The following is a 7,306-nucleotide window of genomic DNA, read 5'->3' as shown; positions in this document are numbered from 1 at the left end:
CCAATTGAAAATCAAGTATTGAGACACAGGAACTCCACCAGCACAGTGGCCCTGGTTCCTTCCGGTCTGTCTGGGCCCGTGCCCTAAGCAGACCTTGGGCCCAAATTTTGCAGCCAGTCCCACAGCATCCAGAGGTGGCTCCCCTCCCAGGCACTCTGATATGCCCAGGATCAGAGGATCGAAGGTGAGGAAAACACATCTGTCCCAACACTGGGAGCGGCTGGGACCTGAGGGACCCAGGCACACAGGAACTCCACCAGCCCAGTGGCTCAGGTTGCTTCTGGTCTGTCTGGGCCAGAGCCCTGAGCAGACCTTGGGTGCAAGCTCTGCAGCCAGTCCCACAACACCTAGATGAAGCTCCCCTCCCAGGCGCTCTAATACACCCAAGATCAGAGGTGAGGAGGACACAACATCTGCCCTAACACCAGGAGTAACTGGGACCAGCAGGACCCAGACACACAGGAACTTCACCATCCCAGTGACTCAGGTTGCTTCCAGTTTGTTTGGGCTGGTGCCCTGAGCAGACCTTGGGTGCAAACTCTGCAGCCAGTCCCACAACACCCAGAGGAAGCTCTACTCCCAGGCATTCTAATAAGCCCAAGATCACAGGATCCCAGAATCCCAACAGGATCCCAGAATCCCAGAATCCCAGAGACAGCTTGACTCTGAGGCATTCTGACACAACTAGGATCACAGGAAGGACAGACTCCAGTCAGACTTAGCCAGGGCAGGTAGCACTAGAGAAAACCAGATGGTGGAGGGTAAGGGGGGTAAGCATAAGAAAATAAGCAACACAAACCAAGGTTACTTGGCATCATCAGAACCCAATTCTCCCACCATAGCAAGTCATGTACATGCCATTACACTGGAAAAGCAAGATTTAGATCTAAAATCACTTCTTATGATGATGATATAGGACTTTAAGAAAGACATAAATAACTCCTTCAAAGAAATACAGGAGAACACAGGCAAACAGCTAGAAGCCCTTAAAGGGAAAACACAAAAATCCCTTAAAGAACTACAGGAAAACACAATCAAACAGGTGAAGGAAGTGAACAAAACCATCTAGAATCTAAAAATGGAAATAAGAAATCAGAAAGAGAGACAACCCTGGAGATAGAAAACCTAGGAAAGAAATCAGGAGTCATAGATGCAAGCATCACCAACAGAATACAAGAGATAGAAGAGAGAATCTCAGGGGCAGAAGACACCATAGAAAACATTGACACAACAGTCAAAGAAAATGTAAAAAGCAAAAAGCTCCTAACCCAAAACATGCAGGAAATCCAGAACACAATGAGAAGACCAAACCTAAGGATAATAGGTATAGAAGAGAGTGAAGACTCCCAATGTAATGGACCAGTAAATATCTTCAACAAAATTATAGAAGAAAACTTCCCTAACCTGAAGAAAGAGATGCCCAAGGAACATACCAGAAGCCTACAGAACTCCAAATAGACAGGACCAGAAAAGAAATTCCTCCTGTCACATAATAATCAAAACACCAAATGCACTAAACAAAGAAAGAATTTTAAAAGCAGTAAGGGAAAAAGCGAAGTAACATATAAAGGCAGGCCTATCAAATTACACCAGACTTCTCACCAGAGACTATGAAAGCTAGAAGATCCTGGGCAGATGTCATACAGACCCTAAAAGAACACAAATGCCAGCCCAGGCTACTATACCAGCAAAACTCTCAATTACCATAGATGGAGAAAACAGGATATTCCATGACAAAACCAAATTTACACAATATCTTTCTACAAATCCAACCCTACAAAAGATAATAGATGGAAAACACCAGCATAAAGAGTAAAACTATACCCTAGAAGAAACAAGAAAGTGACTTTTCAACAAATCCACATAAGCCTAATTCCACATCTTACAACAAAAACAACAGGAAGTACCAATTACTTTTTTAAATATCTCTTAATGTGAAAATTAATATTACCAACATATCCTAATCAATAGAAATCCAAAAATATGAGGAATTAGAAAATTTATTGACTGTCATGCAGTGGTCTCTCTCATTTGGTAATTGGAGAAATAGGTCCAATATTGTACAATCCATATACACTTTCTGCTTGTTTGTACGCCACAGTGTCTTGTTGTGTACCACATAATGGTCTTGAAATCATGCTTCTCCTATCTTGGCCTCTCTATTAGTAGTATTGTTTATTTCATGTTTTTACACTATACTATGGTTTTCAGAACAGCTTACATATTTCAAAAGTATTTATACAGCCAAAAGAAACATAGACAATTAATGTGGGAGGTGGCTTGTAAGAGAACAACAAAGAGTGAGACTGAATGCTTTGCTTGACGTTTGTAACTATTGTATCAAGCTTGAAGAAGAAGACTTTATAAGTTACTCTTTCTCTGAGATGAATGCTTTTCCAAATTATCTGTTGTCCCTCCTAGGTGTGGACGGAGATTGAGAGGATCCTGTCCTGGCTGTTCTGCCACTTGTGAGGCCTGTGCCTCCCGCGGGTCCTGCCTTAGAAAGTCGCTGGAGAGAGAATGCTGGGTCTCACCTGAGTCCCTGGGTTAAAGCACTCTCTGAAGGCAGGCTCTCAGCTTGCAGGGAAGGGTCAGAGAGGGCTAAGGATCCACTGTCATCACTCCTCTCCTTCCTTGCCCTGAAATTCCTCATTCTCTGTTGTGATTGCCTTGGTGAGGGTTAGGGTTTTATTGCAGTCTAAGAAATTTAACGCAAAATGTGTCCTGGATTTCTTAAAGTAATTCTCCATGACAAATATATGAACAAGGTAGGACATGGTGGCAATTCTAGACTCAACACAGTTGGTGAATGGCGAGGTAAAGTTATTTAAGAAACTTACAGAGTCGCAGTTATGAGCTATTCCTGGGGGCAGATCATATAACCAGCTATCCTCAAAGGGGCCAGGTCAGGTGACATGGAGCTGGTAGGATGAGGTCAGAGTCTGAAGCAGGAGATGAAGTGACAAGTTGTTGTTGTTGTTGTTTTTTTTAAAATATTAACCTTTCCATTTGTCTACATCTCAAATGATATCCCACTTCTTGGTTACCCCTCCACAACTCTCCCCCCATCCTACATCCACCTTCTCCCCCTCCCTTTTGGCTCTATGAGGGTGCTCCCCCCCTCCTGCCCCATTGCTCCAACATCTCCTTATGCTGGAGCATCAAATCTCCACAGGATCAAGGACTTCACCTCCCATTGCTGTCAGGCAAGGCCAACCTCTGCTATGGATCCCTCCCTGTGTACTCCTTGGTTGGTGGTTTAGTCTCCGGGAGCACTGAGTTGTCAGGCAAGCCTATGTTGTTCTTCCAATGGGGTTGCACTCCCCCTCTGCTCCTCCACTCCTTCTCTCAGCTTCTCCACAGGGTCCCTGAGCTCAGTATGATGGTTGGCTCCAAGCATCCACATCTGCATTGGTCAGTTGCTGGCCACACCAGGTTCCTGTCAGAAAGTGCCTCTTGACCTCAGCAACAGTGTAGGGTCTGGTGTCTGCAGACAGGATGGATCCCCAGGTGGGGGAAGTCCCCACATGGCCTTTCCTTCAGTCTCTCCTCTATTTTTGTCTCTTTTCTTCCTTTGGACGGGAACATTTCTGGGTTAAAAACTTTGAGATGGGTGGGTGCCTCCATCTGTTGGAGGTGGTCTCTACAGGTTCTATCTCCCTTTTGCTGCACTCATTTCTATTAAACTGATCCCCGTTGGGTCCAGGGAGCCTCTCACTTCCCTGGCATCTGGGATGCTCCAGTGGTTATCCCCAGTTCCTCATCCCCTCACCCCTGCTACATATTTTAATTTGATTTTCTGACCCTCTGCACCTCTCTCCCATATCCTCTAGTACCTGATACTGCCCCCTTACTGCCTCCCACTCCTCTCTCCCTCCCAGGTCTCCCTCTCTCTGTACCTCCCTCGATGATCCTGTTCCTTCCTCAAGGTAGGACTAAGCATCCACACCCTGGTCTTCCTCTTAAGCTCCATATGGTCTGAGAGTTGAATCATGGGCATTGTGAGCTTTTGGGCAACTATCTGCTTATCTGTGAGCCCATACCATGTGTGTGTACTTTTGTGTCTGGGTCACCTCACTCAGGATGATATTTTTTTTTTAGTTCCATCAATTTGCCTAGGAATTTCATAAAGCCATTGTTTTTAATGGCTGAGTAGTACTCCATTTTATAAATGTGCCACATTTTCTGTATCCATTCTCCTGTTGAGGGAAATCTGAGTTGTTTCCAGTTTCTGGCTATTATAAATAAGGCTGCTATGAACATAGAGGAGCATGTGTCCTTGTTATATGTTGGAGCATCCTGGTATATGCCCAGGAATGTATAACTGGGTCCTCTCCTATGTCCAATTTTCTGAGGAACAAACAGATTCATTTTCAGAGTGGTTGTACCAGTTTGCAATCCCACCAGCAATGGTGGAGTGTTCCTCTTTCTCCACATCCTCGTCAGCATCTGCTATCACCTGAGATTTTGATCTTAGCCATTCTGACTGGTGTGAGGTGGAATCTCAGGGTTGTTTTGATTTGCATTTCCCTGATGACTAAGGATGTCAAACATTTCTTTAAGTGCTTCTCAGCCATTCAAGATTCCTGATTTGAGAATTCTCTGTTTAGCTCTGACCTCCATTTATGATAGGGTTATTTGGTTCTCTGGAGTCTAACTTCTTGAGTTCTTTGTATATTTTGGATGTTAGTCTTCTATCGGATGTAGGGTTGGTAAAGATCTTTTCCCAATCTGTGGATTGCCCTTTTGTCTTATTGACAGGGTTCTTTATCTTACAGAAGTTTTTCAATTTTGTGAGGTCATGTCTACCTATTGTTGATCTTAAAGCATAAGTCATTGGTGTACTGTTGAGGAAGTTTTCCCCTGTGCCCAAGTACTTGAGGCTCTTCCCCACTTTCTTTTCTCCTAGATTCAGTGTATCTGGTTTTATGTGGAGGTCCTTGATCCACTTGGACTTACTTGAGCTTTGTGCAAGGAGATAAAAATGGATTGATTTGCATTCTTCTATATGCTGACCTCCAATTGAATCAGCACCATTTGTTGAAAATGCTATTTTTTTCCACTGGATGGTTTTTAGCTTCTTTATCAAAGATCAAGTGACTATAAGTTTGTGGGTTCATTTCTGGGTCTTCAATTCTATTTCATTGATCTACCTGACTGTCACTGTACCAATACCATGCAGTTTTTCATAACTATTGCTCTATAGTATAGCTTGAGGTCAGGGGTGGTGATTCTCCCAGAAGTTCTTTTATTGTTGAAAATAGTTTTCCCTATCCTGGGTTTTTGTTATTCCAAATGAATTTGAGAGTTGCTCTTTCTAACTCTATAAAGAATTGAGTTGGAATTTTGATGGTGATTGCATTGAATCTGTAGATTGCTTTCAGCAAGATGACCACTTTTACTATATTAATCCTGCCAATCCATGAGCATAGATCTTTCCATCTTCTGAGACTTTCTTCGATTTTTTTTCTTCAGGGATTTGAAGTTCTTGTCACACAGATCTTTCACTTGTTTGATTAGAGTCACACCAAGATATCCTATGTTATTTGTGAGTATTGTGAAGGGTGTTCCTTAATATCTTTCTCTGCCCATTTATCCTTTGAGTAGAGGAAGGCTACTGGTTTGTTAGAGTTAATTTTATATCCAGCCACTTTGCTGAAGTTGTTTATCAGCTATAGGAGCTTTCTGGTCGAATTTTTGGTGTCGCTTATGTATACTGTCACCTCATCTGCAAATGGTGATATCTTGACTTTCTCCTTCCCAATTTGTATCCCTTTGATCTCTTTTTGTTGTCTAATTGCTCCTGTTGGCTAGGACTTCAAATACAATATTGAATAGGTAGGGAGAGAGTGGGCAGCCTGTCTTGTTCCTGGTTTTAATGGGATTGCTTTGAGTTTCTCACCATTTAGTTTGATGTTGGCTATTGGTTTGCTGTATATTGCTTTTATTATATTTAGGTTTGAACCTTGAATTCCTGATCTTTCCAATACTTTTAACATGAATGGGTGCTGTATTGTGTCAAAGGCTTTTTTTTTTTTTTTAAAGTTATCATCTGGGCCACAACAGAACCCAGATATATATTCTTCTAATTGAAAAATTCTAGGTGCTTCATAATTGACCTTCTGATACAAAATGACCTATTGAATTTGCTTGCAACTTGGGTCTCCGGTGTGGAGGATGTCTTCAGACCTTAGCTGGATGCCGTGAGGGGTTATTTGGCTTTTGACTCTTTTTTGTGTAACAGGTAGCAGCAGCAACAGTTCCCACAGCAGCTTCTTTCCTGGCATGATGAGCCTGCAGGACTGCCACAGCTTCATCCATCTTGGAACGGAGGGACTTGGAGGACTCCAGCATGTCGGGGGACATCCAGCAGCTCAGAGTTGTTGATTTCCAGCAGCATCCCCGTAATTTTTCCAACCAGGTTTGAAAGCATTGTTTGGATAAGTGGGAACAGATGCTCCCCCAGCATTTGCTTCTGCTCCTGGGGAGGCGCTGCAGCCAGCATGGAGGTAGTCAGGGGCTCCTGACCCTGGACATGGACTGCAGGCTGGGGGGCCTTCAGGGGCTGGATGGCAGGATGCGGGCTGCAGACATTGGAGGCATACTTGTATGGGGCCACAGCCCTGGGAGCAGCAGCAGCAGCAGCAGCAGCAGCAACTGCAGCACGAGGTGCAAGGTTTGGCACAGCTGTTGGGACTCCTCCAGATTGGCAGCTGTCAGTCAGCCCTTGCTGGGCGGCACCAGCCCTACCAAAGTCCATAGCCAAGTGGTCCAGGCACTCAGACCCAGTTGGAGCCAGATGTTGAAGAGCTGGACGAGGCCCAGACTGCCGCAGGGCACTTGGCATTCCTTGGAAGCCTTGAGGTCTCCCGCCTTGCTGCCAGTGTGGATTAGGCCTCATTTGCGCTAACTGGTTAGGCGTGTAGTATGGTGGTCTTCCCTGAGCCCGGGGAACCACGGGCACAAAGTAGCCACCAGCTGCAGGCTGGAACTGATTTAAGATGGCATTGGCAGGGAGTGTTCTCATCCCAGCCATACGTTGTATATACTGGTTAGTCAAGTAAGCCTTGCGCTCTTCCTTTCTTTGGGCCAGGGCGACGTACAATGGCTTGGAGCCCACCATGCGCCTGTTCATCTTGGTGAGCAGGCTCTTCAGGAGAGTAGAAACAGACAAAAGCCAAACCCTTTGCTTCTTCCTTCTTCTAGCATCACTTTCGCACTGGTGATTGATCTAAAAGAAGAAAATTCTTTCCTTAATTTCTCATCATCAATGGTGTCATCCAAGTTCTTTTTTTTTTTTTTTTGG

The 7,306-nt window shown here is 44.4% G+C and overlaps 1 pseudogene; it reads right to left on the bottom strand.

Annotated features, from left to right (window-relative positions):
- Positions 1 to 6,183: 6,183 nt before the first annotated feature.
- LOC116097631 overlaps positions 6,184 to 7,306 on the bottom strand; it is a 7,498-nt pseudogene continuing 6,375 nt past the window's right edge.

The sequence above is a fragment of the Mastomys coucha genome, unplaced genomic scaffold (genome assembly GCF_008632895.1).
Source record: "Mastomys coucha isolate ucsf_1 unplaced genomic scaffold, UCSF_Mcou_1 pScaffold19, whole genome shotgun sequence".
In the NCBI taxonomy this organism is placed as follows: domain Eukaryota; kingdom Metazoa; phylum Chordata; class Mammalia; order Rodentia; family Muridae; genus Mastomys; species Mastomys coucha.
Note: the sequence above shows the minus strand (reverse complement) of the source record. Positions and strands in the feature narration are given on the sequence as shown.